General features: G+C 44.4%; 1 long non-coding RNA gene across 1 annotated transcript in view; it reads right to left on the bottom strand.

Moving 5' to 3' along the window:
- LOC128109943 (uncharacterized) overlaps positions 1-7,080 on the bottom strand; it is a 51,849-nt gene extending 44,769 nt beyond the window's left edge. The window contains exon 1 of the long non-coding RNA XR_008217970.1: positions 6,919-7,080. This is a non-coding gene — a long non-coding RNA (uncharacterized LOC128109943). The remainder of the gene's footprint in view (positions 1-6,918) is intronic.
- Between the last annotated feature and the right edge of the window lie 20,335 nt (positions 7,081-27,415).

Here is a 27,415-nt window from a genome sequence, read left to right on the forward strand (position 1 = left end):
GGCCTGTAGTTCTTTGTCTAGGGATGAGGCCCCTGGAAGTTTCTCTGCTTCCACACTAACATGTCTGTATTGCTATTGCCTTTGTTCCAGTCTTGTTTCTGCAGCCATTTATGGGAGAGTCTGGGTCACAGCCGACTTCCTGGTCCCCTGGCTCTCACAGTCTTTCCTCCCCCTCTTCTGTGATGTTCCCTGAGCTAGAGATGCAAGAACCGTGATGTAGATGTATTCTCTGGGGCTGGGCTCTGTGCAGTCCACTGACTCTGCATTGTGTCCAGTGGTAATGAGCGTCAAATGGGGGGAAGACAATGGGGGTCAATACAGAAGGAGAAGAGACGAGCTACACATAATACCAAGGTTGTTTGAATAAAACCTTGAGGAATTATATTATCACACACACACACATACACACACACACACACACACACACACACACACACACACACACACAATCTTAAAGGAAGTTAAGTCACTGCGCTCCTCACAAGAACCATAAACTAACAAAACCCCCAGTAGCAGGCATAAGAAACCTCTTTTTGAATGGTGGATTAAGGGTAGTCCAAATGACTCCCCAAACAATATAAATGATAGGTGTAGCCCTTGGTTACCTCTCAGGGGTTATGGGTGGGCCCCTATTACTGAAGGTACCACACACTTAGGACACAGGACTGAGATGACTCAAGAGGAATCTGACCTGAGAGCCTCTTTCCTGTGGTCAAGCTTCCAAAAATTACTATGCTAGCTGTCAAGGGAGGGAAGCAATTAAACAGTCCTACTCAGTTGCAACACCTGTGAACACATGGCAAGGTATGCATGAAGGTGCAATGAGGGGTTTTCACATGTCCATGGCAACTAAGAGCTGTCGAGTTGGACTTAAGACCCATTCCACAGAAAGAAGTCAAGCCTGATACTGGAAACCTAGCCAGTTGCTCAGCGATAGTGAGGTCACAGACCTTAGAAAGGAATCTACCATTGATACTTGGCTAAACAAGCATAAGTTCTTATTACATTCTAAATCCTATCCTTATACTCACAGGTAAGTGTGGCTACCAACCTTCATTAAAGAGGCCTCCATCTACAGAAATGGAGACCATCACAGAAAACATACTTTTATATGAAATCCAACCAGTTAAAGGCTATTACCCCACTAGCCCTTCATTTGGCTCTTACAATCCTGGCCACTATTTCCCCTACCCTAACACACAGCACCAGCTCTTCCACCCATAATTTATCCTAGCCAATCCTAAACGTTCAAAGCCTGGCTTGCCCAATCCTTCCCGTGGAAACTGTAATAAAGGCTCTTGGCCTCCTGTAGCATGGACCCTCTTCTCTTCGGAGAAAGAATCTTGCAGTGTAGTTAGTAATCACTTGGTGTGCCAGTCTATCATGCCTGAACAACAATAATAAACACCTGCATTTCAAAGCAGAAAAGAAACAAATAGCATAAAGAAAACTCATTGCTACATCTAAATAATGTCCAAATTGCATCAAAATTCTGTGACATCAACATTGTTTACCAGGCCCACATCCTTTCACTGGTCTCACACTTAGTGATGCCCCTCAAACTTGACTACAGTGAGAAGCACCTGCTCCCCCTACCTCAGCCTAAGAGTGAAAGTTCAGGCTTAAAGTTAGTTTATGTAATCACTGTTCAATGCCACAGTGATAGGTCTCGAAGGCTCTGCCTCCCCTGCCGTGGGTAACGTTCCCCTTTGTCAAGAAGATTCTTGTTGAAACTAACCATAGTTTGTAGCTACAGTTTTCCTGCCTGGCCCACAGTCAGGACAAATCTCTCTCACCTGTCAGTCCCACAGCCACTCAGACCCAACCAAGTAAACACAGAGACTTATATTGCTTACAAACTGTATGGCCGTGGCAGGCTTCTTGCTAACTTTCTTACAGCTTAAATTAATCCATTTCTATAAATCTATACCTTGCCACGTGGCTCGTGGCTCACCCGCATCTTCACATGCTGTTTGTCATCTTGGCGGCTGGCAGTGTCTCTCTCTCTCAGCCTTCCACTTCCCAGCTTTATTCTCCTCCTTGTCCCGCCTATACTTCCTGCCTGGCCACTGGCCAATCAGTGATTTATTTATTGACCAATCAGCAACACATTTGACATACAGACCATCCCACAGCACTTCCCCTTTTCTTTTTTTTTTTTCTTTCTGTCTTTTTTTTTCAAAAAGGAAGGTTTTAACCTTAACAAAGTAAAATTACATATAATTTGGGAATTTGGGCGTAGCTTCTCTCACTACTTCCTGCTGGAGGGGGGCTCTGTATCTTATGGGGACACAAAGAAAATTTTAGGATTATGAAACTGTCCATGAGGCTCTATTGTCTGAGCCAGTTGCCTTCAAACCATTCTGGATGTTTAATCATCTGGGCCATGGTGTCATCAGAGACCTTTCAGGGGGTGTTGGCTGGTCAAACCTGATGTATCTTAATCTGGAACAAATCCATAGCTTTTGGCTTTCTGTGGGAACAAAAGCAGAGTCTCCTTTCCAAAGCAACATATCCTTATATCCAAATTTTGAAGTCAAGGTACCTTTAAAATATACATTTTGGCATAACTCAACAGCTTTTACAATCAAATGTTTTTCTGTAGTTAAAAATCCCAAAGACAACACAATCCAGATTCTCTGTGTGATATCCACCTTTAGGTGGCTTATTTTTCATATTAGTTTTACTATCTCTTTAAAGACTTTATTTTTTTAACTATGTATTTGTTTATATAACTGTATATATCACCTTTTTTGTCTCTTTCAAGCCTACATGTATTTTACACACATTGTAAACTATTACATCTGAATCTGTCTTATTGTGAATCTATTACTTTAAACTGCAGCAGCTGTGGCTGCTGGCTCCACCCACCTCAGCTTCCCAACTTGGCAGTGGTACGTTTTCCACCAGCTCTGGGAGCTATCGTGGGTCTATGCTTTTATCCAAGCAGCGTGTAGCCCAGAAACCTCTTTTTTTGTTTTATACTAGCAAAGGCTAAATCCACCATGCAGCTTAATGTGCCACTTGCAGAGGCCTCATTCCTGCCATACTGCAGGTCGAACACACATGCTAGGAACCCACAAGTAGCTCAAACTGGCAGCTGCCGCTCATTTGAGAGAGACAATTAGGAACTGTTTTTAGCTCAGTTTTAGAATCTTTTTTCTCAGGTTTTTAGGTGGAAACTCTTGCCCCACGTTGGGCGCCATTTGTAGCTGGAGTTTTCCTGCCTGGCCCACAGTCAGGACAAATCTCTCTCACCTGCCAGTCCCACAGCCACTCAGACCCGACCAAGTAAACACAGAGACTTATATTGCTTACAAACTGTATGGCCATGGCAGGCTTCTTGCTAACTGTTCTACAGCTTAAATTAATCCATTTCTATAAATCTATACCTTGCCACGTGGCTCGTGGCTTACCGGCATCTTCACATGCTGTCTGTCATCTTGGCGACTGTCAGTGTCTCTCTCTCTCTCAGCCTTCCCCTTCCCAGCTTTATTCTCCTCCTTGTCCCACCTACACTTCCTGCCTGGCCACTGGCCAATCAGTGACTTATTTATTGACCAATCAGCAACACATTTGACATACAGACCATCCCACAGCACTAGTTCACTGGGATCTTTATAGTATTTATTTCTTTCCTGCTCCATTAGTTAGAGGCAGTGTCGATCTACCTGCCCTATTGTCAATTCTAAACGTGCTGTGGTATCAAGGGGCTCCATATTTTTATTCTAGTAGCATAGAAACCATTCCTCCACTAACCTGTCCTTGCAGCTCATCTCATTCATGGACTGATTTTCTTTATTCCTACAACATTCTATGATGTGACTATAAACTAACCTCATCTATCAAGACTCTTATACTAAATAATGTGCCACGCAAACTCCAAAGACAATGCATGATAGTTCATTCCAGAGTCAAATATGAGCAGCCATGGCCCAGGAACACAGATTCAAGTTACTCCTAATTCCATGTACCGATGTGGCAGCAGTTTGATAAAGCTGTTATAGTAACAGAACAAAGAAAGTCATAAGTTAAGGCACCTTCCGATATATTGGTGGAACACTAGGGTAGGTCAGGTGAAGCAAAGCAGGAAATCTCTGCTATATCGGCATTGGATACAATCTGATGGTACAGCCTTTCCAGTTGGTAGAATCCAGTGGTCTGCAAGTACATTTCACAGTTTTACATGTTAGCCGCAGGAATGTTGGTAGACATAGAAGTGGGAAAGAAATGACTACTAAAAGGGATGAAAATGGCCCAAGATAAAACCATCATCAGACTCTGGACCTGCAGCTTCCCAACCTCCTCACAGCCATTTCAAGTTCTTGTCAACTATCAGCTTAGGAGAAGGTTCAGTCGAAGGTGAGGCCTTCCTTCACAGCTCATTTTCCTTCCTGCATTTTCATTTTCCTATCCCATCACCCAGCATGCCCTTCTTCCATCTCCAGCCTTGCTGAGGATTTGCCTCTTCCATGAAACATTATGGACTCCCTCTTCCTGCTCTCCTGACCTCTTGAACTTTCTTCCTCTGTCCTTGTACAACAGTTCCATGCAGAAGAATCAGCTCATGGCAAAATTAAGCATCTTACAAGTTTGTTGATTTCACGTACAATAGAAAAATGGCCCTCTTGTTAGTAAGAGGGCTAGCCTGGGCGACTATGTCTCCTGGCCTGTTCCTCTGTTCTGTGGCATGGGAGTAAAGAGAGAAAGGGTGGCTCATTTCAAAAACAGAATCAGAACCATGGATGATTTCATCTTTATCATTGTATGGCTCCTCAGGTGTCACTCAAACAGGAAAAAAATCACCTCTCCCATTTACATGAGGTGTAAATGTGTTTTCACACTTCTGCCTGGCAAGTACTTTCTGTAATGTTGATGGTTAATTACCTGACAAGGAGTCCTCTTGGGGAAGGCAGTGGGGGAAGGACAGAGAAGATTATCTGGATTGCACTTGCGCACACAAAGCAAGCAAAGTGACACCTGCTACTCTCTGGAAGATGTTTTCTCCAAAACCTGCAACATTCCTGTCCCCCAGCTCCTCCCATACCTTCCTGTTTTACTCTCCTTTGCCTCTTTCCAATCACAGAGCATGCCAAGTAACCTACTGGGTTTTTAGAAGATTTCATTGTACTTGCTAATATGTGATTTATAAACATAAATAAAATAAATAGGATTCTGAGGGAATAAATTCTAAGTAGAATATCAATAAATCTCCTCCCTCTGATGCTGTGCTATGATTTCCCTCCCTTAGTCCTTTCTCCCTACAGCCTGCTCACACCCAAGGAATCATCAACTCTTCTTTACATTGGAGGAAATTGGGGGTGGGGACAAGTAGGACATAGGGGAAGAGGTTGTGTGGGAACCCTAACACAGCGCTGCATTGAAATGTAAATTTCTTCAAATTATTAAGCACCAGAGAGCAGCTCTCACCAGCCCTCTGTTCCTCTGAGTCAGAATGTATAATCTCAAAGAATAAATATCCAGTCAGATATCAGCCACACAAAGAAATTGGGGCCATACATATTCAGAGCTCCAAGTCCTGCACTCACCCCTCTCCTTATCAGGGAGGTTCTGGTCATAGCTACCAATCACAGGTCAGAAAATGTCTAATGCTGAGGGAGGAGGGGGAGTGTCTGGGTGGTAATCAATCCCTGGTTGCCCCAATTCTCAGCCCTGCACTTCCACCCTAAGTCCTACCACTGTCTAGAAAACTAGATCACGCTGCCACTGTCCAGGCTGAAAACACAAAGCCACCTGGTTAACTCCGAGACACAGTAGCTGGGACTTCCTTTCTTGGCAGAGAAGAGGTACTTTGCCAACATCTTTGCCTGGAGTTGCACAGCTCACAGCTTGAGATGAATGACTCTGAGCTCTCATTTACATTTTTAATTCCCTCTTAGCTTCAGGAGCCCACAGATCTGTAGGAGGACAGATAATTGTCTGTCTTTTCCTCTCCTGCCATCCCATTTCAAGCCAGTACATTCAACTCTGAACACATAAAGGTGGAAACGGCCCATTTTACAGGACGCACCAGGCATGGTAACTTCTCAGCTTAGTGGACTCTGGCTTCCATCACTGTCTCTCCAATTTCTATCTCTTCTAACCAAAAAGTCCTTGAGGTCAGACGCCCAGACTTTATTCATTGCCCTCTCTCCTCTGTTCCCACCATGTGCTTAGCACACAGTAGGTCCTTGGAAAACTGACTGGCAGTTTATATGCACCCACAGGATAAATGAGGGTGTGGCGAGTGTGGTAAAGGTCACCAGAGGGGCTGGTGGGAAGGGCGGGCATCTATTTCAAAGTCAGTGTGCTCTGTATTTCCTGGTCTTTGACTTTCTTTCTAAATAGAGTTCAAGACTGGGGAGAAAGCTAAGTAGGAAAGTACTTGCTGCGCAAGCACAGAAACCAGAGTTTGATCTCCAGCCCCCTCATAAACATGAAAAATAAGACCCAGGCTCAGCAGATACACAGGCTACACTCCTAGACATAGAGGTAAGAAACTTGCCAGCTAGCTAGATTAGCCAGGTGAGCTCCGAGTTCAGTGAGAGAGATCTTGTCCCAAAGCTAAGGAAGAGAGCCGTTGAGGAAGATGTCCAAAGTCAACCTCTAGCCGCCACACACACGCTCACATGCATACACACACACACACAAACACACACACACACACACACACACACACACACACACACACACACACACACAAATGCATAGGTTTTATCAAAGCGGTGGTTGTTCCGAGGGACTACTCCATCTTTACTCTCACCCCAAAGTCTGTGCCTTCTGAAGACACACCAGTCTTTGCTTCATAGTTCTTGGTGAGACCTGTGTCTAAGTTAGGGTTTACTTTTGCTGTGAAGAAACACCATGACCACAGCAACTCTGATAAAGAAAATATTTAATTGAGGGTAGCTCACTTACAGTTTCGGAGGTTCAGCCCATTATCATCATGGAGGGGAGCATGGCAGCATGCAGGCAGATGTGGTGCTGGAGCTGAGAGTGCTACATCTTGCAGGCAACAAGAAGTCGACCGACTGTCACACTGAGGGAAGCTTGAGAAAGAGACCTCGAAGTCCACCCCCACAGTGACACACTTCCTCCAACGAGTCCAAACCTCTTAATAGTGTCACTCCCTTTAGGGGCAATTTTCTTTCAAACCACCACAACCTGTCACTTTATTCCAGTACACATTAAAGTCTGAGCTGATCCATACAAAGTTGCTGTTCTCCTAGGCTGGAGTCTGTCTAAGAATGTAGGCCACACAGCGGTCATCTATCATACAAAGTCTTAAGGGAGGCGTCAGTTGCACGCCCCACCCCTTCATCTTCCCTGCTGCCTGGTGTCCTTGACCAACACTCTGAAATCCACTGGGTCTGCAACGGCCTCCTAATTCATTGACAAGACCACACCTGCCTTCTGTTCTTGATGCCCCTGACTTTCACCAGCTTCCTTCAATAACAACACTGGGGAACTGTGTTTCTTAAGACTTTGTGGAAGCCCTGCCTTCATGCTTGCCTTGACAGTATGGAAGCTGCTAGTACAGACTTCTCTTTCCTGCTTGTTTTTCAATCAGCTACTTTATCCAAGTGAACAATCCTGGATGTGACCTGTCCTCTGCTACAGGTGCTGGTAGCCCTGAATGGCCACAACCCTCTTTACCCTCAGGACTTTTCCCATCAGGAAAGTATGGTCACTATTGATCTTTTTTTTCTGACAGGATATCAAGTATGGCATACAAAGAGCAAAGAAAGGCAGGGTTTGCCCTCATCTCCCTGTGTTGTAGCAAAGGTAAGCTCAGCTAAATATAAGTGAGATTCAGTTGCTAGGCCTAGAATTCTGCTCAAAGAATTTTTGAGTGAAAGAAATCCATGGTATCTGCATTGATTGATGACTACATCTGGAAAAAAATACAGGATCCTAGGTCTGAATCGGAGTAGGCTTGAACATACACTGTACTCATCTAGCATGGCAGTGGGAAGACAGAGCTTCTCTCCAGGCTAGGCATGTGTTTTTAATGTGAGGCCTTCAGATCCTGCAGTTTGCCCAACAACCTTAGAAGCATTTTCAAAAAGTAAAAAGTAACAGCCCCCCAAAATAGATCTTAGTAATTAGTTTCTTAGAGTCAAATCAGATACTTTCAATTAAAATTGCACTTAAATGTCTGATGTCATGGAAACTAAATACCTGCTTTGTAAATTAATGAGCAGAAAAATGTACAAATGAATGAGAAATGGGTGAACAATAAGATAAAAACATTAGTTCACTTTGCAGTGACAACTGATAGAATATGGATATAGTTTTTTAACTAAAGATGATATAAAATGCATCCTTTCTGACCACTGCTCTTTGGGTTGACAAAGTTTTCCCATAGCTTCTTCCCATTGCATTGGAGAAGTTCAAAGGAATATATGGAAATGTTGGTAATGTACTTGGAATGGGACAAAAGTTTTCCAGTGTAAGACCAAGTTTGTTCCTTCATCCCCTATGTGTCTGTTTGCAAATGTTCATTTTCATCCTCTGGGTTCACTTAAAAGTAAAGCCACCAATCACAGTGTCACTTGGGTGCATTCTTAAAACCCTGTCATATCAACAACCTCAAGAATTGCTTCTGTACCTCTTTGAGACTCAGAACAGGTGGTCTGAGTGAGAAGTGCCCCCGGCAGGCTTATGTATTTGAACACTTGGTCCCCAGCTGGTGATGCTGTTTGGGGAAGTTGTGGAACCTGTAGGAAGTGGAGCCTTGCAAGAGGAAGGATGTCACTAAGGATGGGCCTTGAGGGTTTAGAGTCTGGTTCTACTTTCTGTTTCTTCTCTCTGCTTCTTTTGGGAAGTGAGAGTGTGATCATCCCGCTTCCTGCTCTTGTCATGCTTTGCATGCCATTGTGGGTGCCATCCCTCTGGATGCATAAGCCCACTTAACCCTTTCTTCCCCTTGGTCAGGCTATTTTATCACAGCAACAGAAAAGTGACTGATGCAATACCCATCTGCAGATTTTAAAAATGGGAGAAACAGAGAATGGAGTTTTTGAGTGGCCAAGTCTTCCCAGGCAATCCTTCCTCAGGTTCACCAGGGTTCTCTCTAAGGCAGAAAACACCAAAACTGTCTGTCAGAGCCTCTGTTAGTTACCTTTCTTTTGCTGTGATAAAACATGGCCAAGGTGACTCATAGAAGGGCCAGCTTATCTTGGGCTGAGAGATAAGAGACCATCACCATCACAATAGACGTGGTGGTTTGAATGAGAATGTCCCCCCAAAGCTCTGACATATGAATACTTGGTCCCCAATTAGTGGTACTATTTGGAGAGACTTAGGGGGTGTGGCCTTTCTAGAAGAACTAAGTCACTGGGGGTGGGCCTGAAGAGTCTAAAGACTTCCATTTCAAGTTTACTCTCTCTGTTTCCTGTTTGTGGTTCTAAGATGTCATCGCTCAGCTGTTCCTGCCGCCATGCCTGTGGTCTGCTACCATGCTTCCCTGGGTGACAGTGATGGGCTGTCATCCCTCTGGAACTAGATACCCAAAGTAAACTCTTCCTTCTAGAAGCCACCTCGGCCATGGTTTTGTAACAGCAACAGAAAAAGTAATGAACAGAGAGCCAAGGCTCCACGTAGCTTTGCTGTGCATTTTTCCTCCCAGCTGTCCTCCGCATTTCTTCTGCTCTTATTCTGAGCCAGTGATGGAGCTGAGGAGCAAATTGCCATGAACTTGGTGCATTGACACCACTTACCATAGCTCTCAGTTCTGAGAGTAAGAACCAGGTTCTCTGTTGAGGACTAAAAAAAATCAGGAAATGCTCGTCGACTGAAAAAGCAGGAAGTGTGGTAGGATCCCGTGAGTATGTGCTGTCTGGAGGTGCTGAGGAAGACTGTCTGTCCAGGCCCAGGCAGGTCGTCTGAAGAATTTACTTCCTTATGGTGTAAACTAAAACTCCTTTTTTCTTGCTGACTGTTGGCCAGGAATCACTGTGCCACTAGCGACTGCTGCCAGGCCCTCGTTCCATGGCCATCTCCCTAGGAAAGCCAGTAGTAACACGTGGAATGGTTCTCATGCCACAAACCTCTCTTCCTTTTCTAGCAGCCAGGAGACTGCTTTTAAAGTGCTCACATCCTTAATTCAGGGCAATTTGGCCTCTACACCATCCACTGACCTAAGACTTTAGTGGCTTCTGTGAAATCCTTCACCCTAGCTCTAAGATTGGTGTGAGACTGGACAGCCAGGGCTGGGGATCAGGGTGAGGGAGATGTCAGTCTGCTGCTCACCTCAGGGCTGATGTTGGCCTGTGGTTATAGACACCAAGGGAGTCCTTTGTCTTGGACTTATCTATGGTTCCTCTAGTTGGTGTCCGTGGTTCATTTAGACCAGAGGAAGGAGACTAGTTACATAGACAACATTTTGTAAACTTAAAAATCATTCTAAGTTCATCATCTCAGCCCTAAACCGTACTTCCATTAAAGGATGACACTTCATCATCCTTAGTCCTTGCCTGCCCTGGGACTACTTGTCCAGGAAGATAAGCCCAATGACTCACCTGTACTCACAACTGCTGCTTCACGCTCACAGGAGCAGGTGGCCAGAGATAATTGTGGCAACAATAGATGGAGCTCCTGGGAAGTAACCATGCTCTCTGCGGTGCCCTCTGTGGACAATAGGAGAGCCCATTATCTCCAGGGGCTCCTGGAAAAATAACAAGGCTATCAAGAACAACAAAGATATTAAAACTAGAAGCAAACATTTCAGAAAAGAAAACTAATAAAATGTAGAGACAACTGGAAAGAAATTCACTGGAACTAAAAAATACACATGAAAAAAATCTTAGCGCTCTTAGGAGAATTTACAATGAGGACACCAAAGAAACATCACACAGATTTCTTGTCTAGGCTGAAGAAATAGAGTGAGCCAAAGTTCAGTCAGCTAAAGAAACATAGGGTGTCAATAACATGGTTTATAGAGTAAATGCACAGAGCCCATTTTGAAGAAATGACTTCCTAGATTTTGAAAAGTTATTAAATGGTGGAATTCCACAACATCCTGAAGTCACTATATTGTACAAGTTTGGGAGTATACTTGTATGAACTTACATGCTTTTATCTGGAGGTTGGGTGCCTGAAAAGGAGCCCACTACTTTGCAAGAACACACAGAAGCAAGAGATACAAAGACAACAACGGTGTGGTTCCTGGAGAATGATTAAATGCCACTGCAAGTGATGAGACCTCATGTGACATTTTATTTTTCTTGGGGTCTTCTTTTTTATAGCCCACTGCTATAGGTCAAATACTTGTTGTTTTTTTTTTTAAAAAAATCATATCTTGAACCCCTAAGCCCAACTCAGTAACATTAGGAAGAGGGGGCTTGAATCTTAGGAGGAAAGACAAGGCAGGGCCTCGTACTGACTTGAAATGCTAGAGCAGAAAGAGAATGCCCAGGAGTCTGAAGTTCCCTTGATGACATCAGTTCCCTTCTAAGATGAGAAACCTGGAGCATGCTCTCTCATCATTGTGTAACATTATGGCAGGGAGGTGTCTATTTGCAGTCCAAAATGAGAGCTCTCAGAAAATCTGCCAACACCTTGATCATGAACTTCCCAATCTCCAGAACAGCACTTTATTACAAAGGCCCAAACATACCAAGATACTTCTATCTGGAGCTTGGTGTCTTTGCTGGGAATGGTTGTTTAGTCCCTTGATATTCAGGAGGATATGTGCAAATGAGGAGGCTAGATCAGGTTGTCACAGAGTTATGACCTGGAATTTCAAGTGTTACTAAACCATTGTTGCTATTACTGTTGTTTTCAAATCCTAACAACCCCCATACAGGAATCTGATTCCTCCTAAGAGGCGTCACTTACCTGGACCAAAGGTTACAACAGGACCAGAAATTCGAGTATGTCCTAGCAAAATTCAGGAACAGCACTTTAATCACATCTCTAAACTACCTTATAACTTGGCAAGAAGCAAAAGTATAATTTTTATTTATATATATACTGCTTTGCCTAAAAGTTGAGCTTGGGGATGAGGAACCTAGCCTGTCTCCAAGTGAAATTGTTGCTACTGAAAAGCCATTAATGTGATACTCAAACAACTATGATTCTTCAACTCTAAAGATGAGTAAGTGAGTGTTGCAACTCTCGGGGAAAGATATCCTGACTGCTCGGGGGAGTTAGGTGATATCTTGAGTTGCTAGGACAGCTCTGGCAGCTGGAGCTGTAATGGGACAGCTCAGCTCTGGAGGGAAAGGTATCCTGACTGCTGGGGAAGTCAGGAGATACCTGGATTTGGGTTCCGGTGAGGGATGGTCTCCCTGCAGGATATAACAATCCTGTTCCTCTCCTGGAGAGCTGCTTCAGCTGAGCTTTGCTGAGTCCCCACTTAAGGGGGCTGCCCAGCAGAGCTCTGCTTCTTCTCCAGCCCAAGATGTTACTTCTTTTGCTTCACTCTGCTAAAGGGGAAACCTCTGCAGAAATATAGCAATCTCCTCTGGCTCTGGGGAAAAGTTGTTACTTTTTCTGCCCCACCTTACTCAGTCCCCTAAGGTTAAGTCTCAGCAAGGTTCTTCTTTTCAGCTCTCCCTTGCTCAGCCCTCTAAGGGAACACTCAGCAAGTTGTTTTTTTTTTTTTTTTTTTCTGCTCAGTCCCCTAAGGGACATCTTAGTAAGGTTCCTCTTCTCTGCATCAGCAAGTGAAGATCTTCGCACCAAAGACTCTTTTAAGAAAGAGATTTATTTGGGAAGGAGGAGTCCAGGAGAGTGGCTGCCTCTGCCAGGGTGGGAAAGAACAGTCAGCAACTGACCAGGCAGGGTGGTTTATATGGGATTTCTTAAGGGCAGAGTTTCTCCAGGAAGAACATTTTCTGTCCAGGGATTGGTTAGTTCTTTTGCTCAGGGATTGGTTAGTTTCATGCGGTAGGGGCAGAGATGGCCCTGATTTCAGAACCAAACTGTTTCTTTCACTGGCCTTTCTTAGCTTTTTGGCTATAATTCTAAAGCCAGGGCATATTTCTTTCACTGGCTCTGATTCCAGGGACAAAGTGTGTTTCTTTGGCACTGGTTTCAGAGTCCAGGCTTGTTTTTTAGGTTCTGGCTTCAGGGCTAAAGTGTTTCTTTCACTGGCTGGGTTCCCAGATCAAGGCTGTGTTTCTTTCGCTGGTCCTGGTCTCCAGAGTCAGGATGGGTTTCTTTAGCTGACCCTTTTTCCCCTACAAGTGGGGCAAATCATTATTGCCTTAGAAGTTTAGGGATATTTTGAATATCTTAATGTCTGAAGCTCCCCAGGATATTTCTACTGATGGGGCACTTCCCATAGGGAAAGCAGTTTTTTTCTCTCTCATTTCCTGATTTAAAGAAAACCAAAATCCCTTGCTCTTCTTCTGTCTCTGATAATTCTTCAGGCACCTGATATGTGCTATGTCCTGGCATTTTTCTTCTATCTTCCTACTTGTATTCTACCCATCTAGTCACTGATGAGCTGTACCTTTGTGCCAGCTGTTATCTGTACAAACAGCTGGCCAGGAAGAATCTAATCCATCCTAGATCTTTGTCAGGGCGATTCTGTGTAAGGGACAACTTATGAGGAATGAAGAGGGCATCTCCAAGAAAAAGAACAAAGTTTAATCCCAAAGAAAAGGAAATGAGATATACAGTTGCCTTTTGGCTTCAAGGAATTTAACTGTGGCTCTAACAGTTTCAATATCACCCTACTTTATGTCCCTCACTTTATGGCATGATGGCTACCTTCTGCTCAGGCATAGTGAACACTAGTCATGAAATAAAAGGAGAATGGAATATGTCATGCTTTCCTGATATTCGGATCTTTCATAAAAGGACAGAAAGACAGAGAGGTAGTGAAAATGGGGCAGGGAGGTATGAAAATATTTCTACTGTAGTGACCACCATTTATTGTCCCAGAGCCCAACCCAATGTGCAAGACCCAAGCCAGGATAAGATCAGCTGCCTTCTCTGTGGCCTGTCCACGTGGATTTCTGGGATTGGACTGGGTACCAGGAATGGAAAATGCAGGCTCCACCTGGAAAAGTCAGTCCAGCTCCAGGTACAAAGTGTTGTTTCAATCACTTATTCGGTTTTCAAGGAGAGTTTTTATTTGTCTTGTTATAGAATGAATTGCAGGTTCTCGTGATATATAGATATAGATATAGATATAGATATAGATATAGATATAGATCCCAAGCCCATTAGCCAGGGCTGCCTTTCCCACCTCTGACACAACTTCAGCAGCTGGGGTCCACGGGAGGAGTCAAAGCAAAGGAGTCAAAGCTGGGTCCCTCATACAGATTCTTCTTAAGACATGTGAGTTGTAGGCTACAAATCAAAGCTCAAGAGAGTATCTGTCAAAATAGACCTGAATTGAATACACATTTTCCCTGGTTCCCATTTGGGGGCTTCTAGCCTAATTATTCTGAAACTTGGTTCCCACTTACAAAATAAAGGCAAATGCGTCTTCACAGGATGACCTGTCACCCCCGTAGCCACCTCGTTCCTCTAGAAATGAGTTTTCACCATCACAGATTACGATGGTAGCGGAATAAAGATTCACATGGATGTCCATAAGAGTGCCAGTAGATGAAAGGGTGGCTTGAAGAACAAAGGGGGATTATGGTGGAGGGAGGGAGAAGAGAAAAAAGAGTGGATGTGGTCAAAGCTCAATATATGCTTGTGTGAAGATGTCCTTATAAAACCCATCGACATAATGGATACATGACAATAAAAAAGAAAGTCTTTGTTCTTGTTTGGGGGTTTTGTTTCTAGCTTTGGTTTTGCAACCATCCCATGGCTAATTCAATCTGCAGAGGAGAAAAGACTCAAAGGGCTGAAATTCCCTAATATGTACCCTCGGGATAATGCACAAAGAGAAAAAAATACATCTCCGTAGTGCTGACGTCAGTATGCCCTCAGCATTGCCCCTCCACTCTCCTGAGCAAAATACTCTGTAGATGATACCAATGAGTGACTCAGAATGCCTGAAGAAGGGAGGAAAACAAAGGAGGCCATGAACGCTGTGAAGCAAATGGAAGCGGGTATTAATGTCCACTTTATGGGTTCATGAAAAAAACTGTCATCCATACATCTATCTATCCATCTATCATCTGTCCATCCATCTCTCTGCCTATGTGTTTCATTCATAACATAGAATGATGTGTGGACATATATATTTTATGTACAATATTTATAATAATATTCATTAAACAAATGGCAGTTGTTACATTTTATCATTATTACCAAGATGGCAGTTAACATTTACAAATGACCGTGTCCTTAGAGGTGGATTAATGTATATTCCGCATTGCTAGTTAACGCTGGCTTTCCCTCTGCTCGCCTTGTCTTTCCTCCTTGTAGTTAATCTTCAGTAGAGAACACATAATCTACCTCTCATATCCCCTAACTCTGGAAACCAACTAATAGGGCTTCTTCAGCAGCCTCTGGGACCTTCCTCATGTGAAACCATTTTTTACTTGGGATATCCTATCTGAGCTACTATTATTACATTTTTCAGTCAAGACAGATAGTTAGCTCTTACTCTCCTTTCAGTTTGGGGTTTTGGTGATTGAGACGCAATCAAACCCAGAGTGAGTCCTTAGTCCATCAAACTGTCAACAACGCCTCCGCAAGAGCTGGAAACAGAGAAAATATTATGCCAATAACGGTATGTAAAAAGAAGGGCTCTCTTTATTGGTAACATCTGGCACGCTTTGTCAGAACATTCTAACCATGTGGCCAGGCGAGTATTTACTCTGATAAATGAGAACCAGCGTGACTGTGGGTACACACAGGGGCTCCCCATTCCCCACAAGAATTGTTCCAGCCCTCCATCCAGTAGCTTTCTTCAAGATTTTGTCTTTCTTCTATAATTTCAACCACATGTCTTTCCGGGTTGGAAGCTGCCTACCTCCCTACAAAACCTACATTCTGACAGAAATCCCAAGGCCTGGGACAGTAAGTGAGTTCAGGATTCTACTTCTCTCTTATAAGCATTGTTCTGACTAATGTCAATGGCCATTCTGTCTCACCTCCAACCAAACTCCCACAGACTTTGGAACTGCCTCCATCCAGATCCTCTTCCTAGGGATTCAGCTACCATAATGGATAAATTTAAGAAAGTCTCTATTTTCTCTGCTCATCCCTGGCTGAGGGTCAGAAGATTCACTTTATATTTTGAAACGGTTCATTTGGATGACTAGCTGGAGGATCTGCTGTAGGGAGGTGAGGTGTATGTGTCTGCTGCTTTAAACCAGCAGAGAGACAAGGGGACTGAGAAATGATCAGAGTCAGGGTGCATTTCAAAGGAAGAGCTGGTACAATTGAATAGTGAATTGGTTAATGAGTTATAAAACATGAAATAATTATGAATAAGAGATAATTCAAGGATGGGGACTGAACGTTTTATTCATGAAAAATGTAGAAATGGAGAAGAGGGTGATAAGTCAGTGGGTAAGAGGGTCTGAGCATGTGCCTGTCAGCCCAGCATTGGGAAGTGAAGTCAGGCAGATCCCTAGAGTTTGCTAGTCAGCTATCCTAACTGAAATGCTGGGTTTCGGGTTCAGTGAGAGACTCTACCTCTGGACAATAAGGCACGGAGCAATTGAGAAAGAAAGACATCTGATATCCTGTTCTGGCCTCCCCATGCATGCACACAGGTGTATGCATTTGCATACTCATGTGTATGTGCCACACATCACACACACACACACACACACACACACACACACACACACACACACACACACCACTCAAATGTAGAAGAGAAAATGCCATTTCTCAGAATGGGAGGAATAGAGGGGAAACAAGTGGGAAGGATAATCAGGAGTGAGGCTGAAGTCAGAGATGCTCGAAGCACCTGAGACTGAATGAGGATGACCAAGCAGCTGGACTGAGCAAAGTTCAGGGCTAGAGTTCAGGTCCAGTGGATCTTAACACACGAAACATGAGACTGGAGGCTATCCCTTAACAGATGAATGTGGTGATATTGTGTTCCCCAATATATTGTGCACCCTAATAAACTTATCTGGGGTCGGAGAACAGAACAGCCACTAGATATAGAGGCCAGAAAATGGTGGCGCACACACCTTTAATCCTAGCATTCCGAAGGCAGAGATTCATCTGAATCTCTGAGTTCAAAGCCACACTGGAAACAGCCAGACGTGGTGGCACATGCCTTTAATCCCAGGAAGTGATGGCAGGAAGCAGAAAGGAATATAAGGCGTGAGGACCAGGAACTAGAGCCTGGTTAAGCTTTTAGGCTTTTGAGTAGCAGTTCAGCTGAGATCCATTTGGATGAGGACTCAGAGGCTTCCAGTCTGAGGAAACAGGATCAGCTGAGAAGTTGTCGAGGTGAGATTAGCCGTGGCTGGTTCTGTCTCTCTGATCTTTCAGAATTTACCCCAATAGCTGGCACTGAATTTTTTATTAATAAGACCTTCTAACAACTCGTGCTACAGGTGAGTAAGGACCGAGTATTGTGCCCTTGGTTACTCTAGAGTTGAAAGACCTGTGAGGGGGGAAGCAGTGAAGGGAGTGGAACCATCTCCAATGGATTAGGAAGTATGCCAGAAAGGGAGGTGCCTAGCACTCGCAAAGCCAAACTGAACAAGGGCAGTGACAGTCTGTGTCAAATGCTGCCCTGAGAAGGACAGAGGAGGACTGGAAATGCCATTGAACTTCCTAGAGACGGTCCTGAGTGTTTCTCTGGGACACTTTGGTAAGGAAGTGGAGGCAAAAGCCTGATATAGGTGTGGGTTGTACTGGTAATAGGAACGACAATTCTAAGATTTGTGTCATGGGCATGAAAGGCAGGAGATGTTAACTAGAGAAAGATGGCAGGTCAAGAGGATATTTTAATCCCCTATATCTTCTGGATATGGAGGGAGTGGAGGGAGTTATGGCATGCTCGCCTGTGAATGGATATCAATTAACAAAGAGGGAATTGGAGTGCTGGAGGAAAGACAAGAGGGATCTGATGGAGATGCCATAGCCTACTCTCCCATTCACTAAATGGTATGTCCTATATTCTAGAGAAATCTATACACACATACAATGAAATATGGTTATATCTACCTCCCACTTCCCTCCTCAACTCTCCTCTTGCTAAAATTTCTTCGTAGGGATGTAAGCCATGTTCATCCCTTCTCCTAAAGTCCCAATGACAAACCCAGGTATGATTCCACCAAAGTTTACTCCAAGGAACCAATAGGTTTTGTTCCTTACAGAGCAATAGGTGAAGGGTTAGAAAATGTGAGCACTCCTCCCCCAACCAGGCAAACCTGAAAGTCTTACCCAGCCTAGATGAGGGGCTCCCTGGAGCCACCTAAAAGGATCCACCACTGTAGTCTTCCCATGGCTTTATACACTCCAGCCCTTCCCCCAAGTCATGTGCCGAGGTGTCAGGTCTTAAGGAGCAGCTGGATATGCAGGAAAAATCTTGTGCCCTACTCGGCTCCTCTATGGTAAGGGTGGTGTGTATAGCACCAATAAGCCCAGCTGGCATGATGTTTTGCAAGAGGGCATAGCTGAAAGCCCTAAGATGGAAATTGCTTAATTCAGAGAATAGTCACTCAGAACATCCCCAGCATATCTCCTCCCAATTCCGTGTCTTTTTTTTTTTTCTTTTGATAACCCACTAAATCTGCTGTTCATATGTACACGGTAAGGGGCCATCCACTAAAACATAGGAATCCTACCAGGGGCCACATCTTCCAAAAAGAATGACTCTGCAATTCTCCAGCAACTATGAACTGCCAATAACTCCTCAGTAGGGGGTTGGCCTAGAGATCATCTACTGAATCTATACCAGAATTTTGGCTGGCTTGGTATTGTACAGGCCTTGTGCAGGTAACCATAGATGCTGTAAGCTCATGAGTACAATCACGAGGTCATGTCCACAAGATAGCATTTCACAGCACTCCCCTCCACCCTCAAACTCTTACATTCTTTCCACTTCTTCTTCCAGGGTGATACTTGAGTCTAGGCTGTGGTGAAGTTTTGTTGTTGTTGTTTTTGTTGTTGTTATTTGAGGGTGGAATGTTGATTATAGATGTCTGGTTTAGACCTGAGCATCGAGTCTCTTATCCTTGCTACTGTGACCACTTACATATATCTCCATTGACTGTGGCCTTCTGCAAAATGTATAAGCAGAGTTGAGAATAGCCTGGGTCTATGTGTATTAACATAAATATTTAGAAGGCAATTTGACAACATGACCATTTCACAAAACACGTCATTTTTATATCTAAAAATGTTTAAGTGAGCATTTCCAGTGCATGAAATCAGGGGAAAAATTATAAAATATGCCCATCCCCCTTTAAAAATAACCATTTACTCTCTAATAGAAGATGTGTCCCAAATACTATAAATGGAGACAGTATGTGATAAATTTCATAAAAGAGACACCATCAAAAGCACTAAGTGCCTTAAGGGGAAGAAAAGATAGAGCCAAGGTTGATTTCTTAAAGGGAACATATATGTTAGTACACAAGAATTTCTCAGAAGACATCATGGTGTGACATGAGGAACATATGGCCACCCTCCCTAGCATTCATATTGCCTCATTGCATGTGACACTTCTTGTTTGGTTTTTCTCTTCCATTGATTGGGGTTAAGAACGACAGACTTATTCAAGAAAAATCTGTGACTAGCCATTATTATATGAGGCATTCATTATTCAGTAACCTTGTTGTAAAATCAAGATATATGTATACACACACACACACACACACACACACACACACACACACACACACGCACACATGCACGCACACATGCACACACAAATTGTTGCCAAGGACAGAACCCAAATTCAAAAGTAGGAATTACTTTAGGTCACAAAATGAGGGGTAGAGATAGAAGAGGGAGATTGGGAAATACTTCCTGAATGCATGCATTCATCAAACTGCAGCCTCAGCCATGGGCATGATAGACCGTTTAGTGTCCCTGGAAAGAAAAAGGATATAGGACATTCCTTGACTCCTTGACTCTCCTCAGCCAGGTGCTGGTGGAACAGACTTAGAGTAGGCAAGGGCGTCTGCGGGCCACTCCTACTTCTGTCCACCTCTGCGACCTTGCTAACTCTCCCAAGCATTCAGCTCAGCATGTGTCTCTTCACCATCTCCACTCCACACAGACACATCAGGTGCCTTGTGTATGGCCACTGTTTGGGCTGGGACCCGAGGAGAACCCTCAATAAGTCAGAAGAAACCTTTACTAATTTCAGGTTTTCTAGAATGGATGGTTCGTTTAAAAATTATATGAATGTGTGGTCATGGCCCAGTGAGGATGGCTTCACTAACCAAACTACGAAGAAGAGTTTTCCTTTGTGAAAATTATCTTTAAAATGGAAAGCAGCTATTACAGAACAAATAGAAAGTATTATGTATATGTTACGATGCGTAAATTAATTGATCCAACCTTGTTTCCTGGGTATGTTTTCCATTGTGAAAGACACCTGTCTCTCAATGTTCTTCATCACCCTACTGGACAGTCATTTTGCTGTTTCTTGTCCCGGGGTGCTTCCAAGTCTTTGTCGGCACCAGCCAATCCTGACAAGCCAGCCCTCTCCAAGGTTAAGCTAATTGACTCCCCCATTAGAAAGTTAATCTGGATTCTTAACTGGATGGGATTTAGAATTACCATGGAAACACACCTCTGAATGTGTCTGTGAGGGTGCTTCCAGGAACCTTGAACAAAAGAGGGAAGATTCACAGTAAACATGGATGGTACCATCAGTGGGTTGGAGTCCTGGACTGAGTAAAAAGAAGAAAGCCACGGCCCTTGTTACCATTGAGGCCATACAGATGTCTGTGATCTGTGCCGCCATCAGAGGCCATTGTTGATGTCATGGGTCCTGTTACCACCGAAGGCCATGTAGTATGTCTGTCGTCTGTGCTGCCTCCTGAATCCATGTTGACGTCCATGGGTTAGTCTGCCACTGGGGACATATTGGTGTCCGTGGCCCGTGTTGTCCAGAAGGCTAGTTGGTATTATTGGCCTGTACTGCCACCAAGGACTATGATGGTACTGTGGCCTGAGCTGTGGCAGAGGGCCGTGTTGATGTCCATGGTCTGTACTGCCACCAGAGACCATGCTGAGGTCCATGACACATGCTGACACCGGACACCATGTGGCTGTCTGTGGTCTGTGCTATCGCCAGAAAACCATGTATATATGATCCATGATTTGTGCTCCCACTCACTGTAAAGGACAAAGAAGTTACTTTTGCAATTTATCCATGATTGTGGACTCACGACTGAGAAAAAGGGACATATAAGGCTTCTGTGACAACCCCTACTCCCACTTCCACCCCCCCAAAAAAGAAACAGTCTAGATAGAAAGCCAAATTACAAATTGTGATAAGGATGCTGAAGTGTAGCTCTACGTAATTGATGGGTTCTGGTGGGGGTGCTGGTGGGAAGGACTCAGTTTTCTTTAAGGGACTGGCCATTGGAAGTTTGACCATGCTCCAGTGAGTGTATGGGCAACACAAATTGAACTTGATTTTGTTTTTTTTTTCCTTCCTTCCTTCCTTCCTTCCTTCCTTCCTTCCTTCCTCCTTTCCTTCCTTTTCTTCTTTCTTCCTTTCTTTCTTCTTCTTTTTTGGAGAGGAGGTCAGAAGAGTAGGAGGGCAGACCTGGGAAGTGATTAGGGTGCATGATGTGAAATTCCCTAATAGTCAATAAAAAAATATTATGTTGGGGAAAAAAAAAGAAAGCAAGTAAGCATTCCATAGAGCATGACCCTGACTCTGCTCTGTGACTGAAGTGACAGTGTGACCAGCTGCCTCGTGCCCCGTTCACCGTGACAACTGTTCCCTCGGACTGTGAACAAAAATAAGCTCTCCTCTTCTTCAATCGCTTTTGCCATAACACACCTGGAAAAGTAACTAACACACCTGGAAAAGTAACTAACACACCTGGAAAAGTAACTGACACACCTGGAAAAGTAACTAACACACCTGGAAAAGTACCCAGCACACCTGGAGAAGTACCTAACACACCCACCAAGCTCGAATGTCAACCCTCCTCACTCTTCTCACCTCCATGCCTCATGAGTCTGAGTAAAGAACACTGACCTCTTTCTTTTAGGCTGTGAGTCCCATCTCCTAGGTCATCAGCAATAATTGTAAATGATGCCCATCATCTTCACAATTCAGAAGTCCTATGAGATGGGTGGAGCTTGCATCGTTTCTGTTTTACAGACGAGAAAATTAAGCTCAGTCAGTCCTGGTTAAACAGCCCATAAAATTTGCCCACAGATAGAAAGTGATAGCGCCCTGGCTGGACCCCAGCTCTTGTCTGTGTCCTGTGTATTCTCTGGTGCCCCAGGTTCCCTCCACAGAGCATTGCCGAGTGGACAGCTGTCTAAAGATATGATTGCACACTTCTCAGAGTACCTCCCAAAGCCAGTGTGGTGGCTCACATCTGTAATCCCAGCACTTGTGAGGCTGAGGCAGGAGGGTTGTCATAAGTTTGGGGCTAACATGTGCTACAGAGGGTCAGGTGATCCAGAGCTACAAACTGAAATCTTGTCTCAAAAAAAAAAAAACAATCCTCCGGATTTTAATTTTCTATGACTTCTCCTCTGTTGTTTCTGGCACTCTACTACCACAGAGGAATGTTTTGGAAGAAACGTAGCTTTTCCTCCAACTTTCAGTCTCAGAACTAAATATACTGGGATAGTGCTGTCACCTCTGAGAACCCTGCAATAAACAGAACTAACTCAAACTTTGAAGCCTAACACACCCAGTTCAATACTTAGCCTGTTCATGGCAAGTCTCTTAATGTTTCTATGAAGACGTGCAGTTGCATTTAGTTGCACAGGCATCCACATGTGTGCATGCGTGCATATGTGGAGGTGAGAAGACAGTTTCAGTTGTCCTTTCTCAAGTGCTACCCACCTTTGGGTGCAAGGCAGAATCTCCTGTAGGCCTGGAATTTTCCTAGTAGACTATGCTGACTGGCCAGCAAGCCCCAAGTGTAAAGTACCCTGTGTGTGTGTGTGTGTGTGTGTGTGTGTGTGTGTGTGTGTGTGTGTGTGACACCATTTTCCAAATACACATAGTTAAATGTGGCATCAGGGTCCTAGGAGTTTAGATTGGATTGTTCTGCCACTCAATAAAAAAGGTAACTGCTCTGCTCATTAATTTTCATATCTATGAAACAGTGTCATAATATTATCAACACTATCCTCACAAACAAATGCATTAATGCATTAGAAGTTGTTCCTAGAGCAGGTAGAAAAAAAAAAACAGCTAGGTGATAGCCTCAATTATTATCATCACTTCTGCCACAGGATGAGCTCCAGGCATTCATCTGTCCAGGATCTCTTGATCCTTCCAAACATCAGCATCATAGGCTGATGGAACTTCCTCATGACAGAGTGTACCAGGACATCCAGAAGAGAGCCCTGAAGATAGAAAGAGGGGAAAAAAAGGGGGAGCATCCAAGAGGTCACAAATGCAAATTCTGTCACTTCTACACTGTGGTACCCAGAGGGTATCTACCCTCTCCCAGATAGGTGCTGAGGCCCACTCCTGGGAAGGGAGTCTGTGGCTGCCCTCTCCTCCTCCTCAAGGCACTACACAAACCTCCTTAGCCTCACTGAGGAATATACCTGTTTGCCGCTGGACCCCCACATCCATCATGGACTGCTGCTCTCTTTCCACTGGTTTCTGTCACTTATTTTCCTCCCTGAGGACACACGTGCTCTGCTCCTCATGTGTGCAAATGCAATGTGGCCTTTCTGATGATTGGAAAAAGAACAGGGGTTCAGGTACGCCCTAATGTAAAGTGCTAGAACCCCAGTACTATGTGCATCACTGCACATAACGGCTCCGGGAAGAGTATTGGGGGAGAGCGTTTCAGGCACTGGCAACAGAGAAACAGCACCCATACACCCCTCCTTCTCAACATAAAGGAGGACAGTCAGGTATCCTTCATGTCCAGAGAACAGAGGTCAGCCCCTGAGTGAGGGAGGTCACTGTCGAAAACGGGCTTCAGGACCAAATTATGTCCCTCATGACATTGGTTTGTAGTGCAGAACCAATTTGAAAATGTGGCATGATCAGCAGTCTCGCCCCAGGAGAGACCGGGACCAGTGGAGAGGGGTGTCATAAATCAAGGCTAGGTTGCCCTGAGTGGGAGCCCCGGTTGGACTAGGCCAGGCAGCTGTAAGGCAGGATTGAGATGCATTGGCAGAGCTGTGACGGTGACCCCCAGAGTGAAGTAATTGGGGTTGGGGGAGGTGCATCACGGGTCAGACTGAGGGGTTGTGGAAGAATATATGGGGGGAAGTGCTTTCAAAAGACCTGCTAGACAATGACAGGCTTTGGTCAGAGTAATTATCTGCCATGTTCAGAAGCGCTGAATTCACTTTTAAAGGAGACACACACATGAACTCTCTCTCTCTCTCTCTCTCTCTCTCTCTCTCTCTCTCTCTCTCTCTCTCTCTCTCTCACACACACACACACACACACACACAAATACACAAGCACAAAAGGAAGGACAACCCTCTTGAGAGAAAACGAAGTACTACTACTGTACAGCAAAAACAATAGCTCCCAGAGGGAAAGGCTGTTGAAACTTAAGAACTTCATTTCAAAGCAAACATTGCCCTCTAGCGGCATAAAGGCCACATGCAGGTGAAGTCAAACAAAAGAAGTTTCAGAGGAGGTGACCCTCCAGCTTTGGATGGCCGGGAAAGGGGAGGATCTCATGCATTTCCTCTTCTGGCTGAGTGTCTATCATCCTGTTGTCTGTGTGGAGCAACTGCAGATACTGTGAGGAAGTCTTTAGCTGAACACAGTTGTCAATGGAATGCTGACATGGGGAGTTTCAGTAAAAAAAATATAAAGAGGAGACTTGAGGACACTTTGTAACATAAATATTTTTGGAACCTATATTGTAAGGCATTTGATCAATTTCCTCAATAAATCTGAATTCAAAAATCATCTCACAAGCACCAGACAAAATATAAAATTCAAATCCACTGGCATCAGGCTGCATGCACGGTGATCTGAGCTTCAGCCATGTTGTCACAGGGAAGCCATGGCTGAGGGTGACCTTCTCCTTCTGCTGGTGGGAGGGGCCAGTGACATAGTCATGGAAGGTGTCTTAAATTGATGTCCAACAAAAGTCATTACGCCCTCTTTCCTTTGCACGGGGAAACGGCAGAGGTTCCAGCCAATAATCTTCTCCTGGATCCACACTGCATAGCAACCACTACTAGACAATGTGCCTGAGTCATTATCACCTGGCCATCCCCCAGCATCACCACCATCATCTGAAGAATAAATCCATACTTCTCAGACATGTAATGCTCTTTCAGTCCATAGACTATTGCACCTTCTATCTCACTGCCTGTCTGGAGCAGTCTAAGCCAGGCTGGCCATTCACTTGCCTCTCCAAACACACCACATATGCTTTCTCCCTTACTGTCTCCACTGGGGAGACTACATGACTATTTCTACTCCTTTGCTATCAAAAGTTCATATTCTACCATCTTTCTGGGCCACACTCAAGACTCATGTTTGCTGAGACTTCTCTAGCTATTCCTAGCCCTTGATGATATCTTGACCAGTTTGGTCTCTGGAGTGTGGCGTAAACCTAGTTTTGAGTGCTAGGGTTGAACTCAGAGAGCCCAGGACCTCCCACATGCTAAGAAAGTGCTCTGTCGCTGCCCAGCCCCTTTTCAGGCCTCATTAACTTAAAAATTAAAACTATATGAAGAATGATATACATCTCTAAGTATTGACATGGAGAGGTGACAGCTTCATTGGAGATGTAAAGGAATGAATATGGTATGTATTTTCTAAGCCATTTCTGTTTTTGAGAAACAAGTATACATACACACATCTGTACGCATCTACACACACAGTCAAAATAGACAAGGATGATCAGGAATTTCTGCTTTTTAAACATTCTGTGTCATTTGACTTTTTTCCACTCTGTCTGTATACACTTTTTGATTTCAGAAAAATGACATTTTTCAAATAAATCAACAAACATTCACTGCCAAGCATTGATTTAATTGTTAGGAGGCCTCCAGGGTGGTCTCAACTTTCTACAGAATTAACATCTGGGAGAAAACCCAACAGAAGACTGAGACAGGAACATGCAAAGAGCTACAAGCTTAGGAGTCCAAGCCAAAGGAACTTTGAGACACAGAAGGCCAGCTTTGTTGGAGGCAAAGCAACCAGGACCAGGCAGAGGAAAACCACAGCAGTCTTGACATGGAAGAGAGTGAGTGTCTATTGAGTGGAAAAGAAAACATTGGGCATTCTTGGTGGAGGGAAAATATGCACAAAAACAAAGTGGCATTTGCGTGTTCCTTGTCTAGGGATGAGCAAGTAATTTGTACGTGCAAATACAAAATATAGGGTCAAGGAACGAAATGAGAATCTAGAGTCTGGAGCAGTAGTTCTCAACCTTCCTAACACTGCAACCCTTTAATCCAGTTCCTCATGTTGTGGTGACCCCCAATCATAAAATTTTTTTGCTACTTCATAACTGCAATTTTGCTACTGTTATTAATCATAGTGTAAAATGTGGTACGCAGGATATCTGATATGCAACACCTTGTGAAGGAGTGATCCAACCCAAGGGGTCTCAACCCACAGTTGAGAACCACTGGCCTAGAGTCTTATTTCTCTCGCTTTAACTACATTATTCTCGATGGGGGGGGGGGGGGGGGACACGACTCTCACAGGGGCCAGGATCTTACCGTAAAGACTGCTGTGACCGCAGATCAAGTGCTGTCCTGGGTCACTGCTCCACCTTATTTCTGAGAGTTCTCTCACTGAACCTGACAGGCTAGCTAGCTCCCAGGATCTGTTGTCTCCTCCCACTGGGGAAGAGGCTGCTTTACACAAGCGTGGTGGTTGCTCACTCCAAGGGCCCAGACTTGCCCAGTGACCACCTTCCCCAGTGAGCCCTCTCTGCAACCCAGAAACTCATTCTTTACACAGCGGCAAACAACAGACAGTGTGAAATGTGTGCATGATGTGACCGGTGATTTCTTGGTACTACTGTTGAATTATTTCATATGTATGATGACTTTTCTGCATCTATTGCATATGCCTCAGTCTCCAAGTGAGCCACAGAGGCAGTTGGAAATTTGTGCTCAGTCAGAGCAGTGGCTGAGACCTGAGCACATTTTTCACGAACAGAGGGGAAAACTGTGTTGATCTGGGGTGTAAAGGCTGGAGGCAGCCTGGGCTCAGGACCATAGCATTTATTTCTCAGAGCTGTTTTCTGAGTGATCAGCGGCGAAAACTCCACTGTGTCTTACCTTCCTCTTCTGACCCACCCCAGTCCCCAGTGGGACACTCCCCCCTCTCCCCCTCCCCACCCCACCCCATCCCCCGCTGAAGCCACCCCACAGTGGCAGCTTTTGTGAACGTGCTGGAGAGATGGTGGCTTGGCCC

Source organism: Peromyscus californicus, unplaced genomic scaffold, assembly GCF_007827085.1.
Source record: "Peromyscus californicus insignis strain IS unplaced genomic scaffold, ASM782708v3 Scaffold_14__1_contigs__length_90479793_seg_2, whole genome shotgun sequence".
Classification (NCBI taxonomy): Eukaryota; Metazoa; Chordata; class Mammalia; order Rodentia; family Cricetidae; genus Peromyscus; species Peromyscus californicus.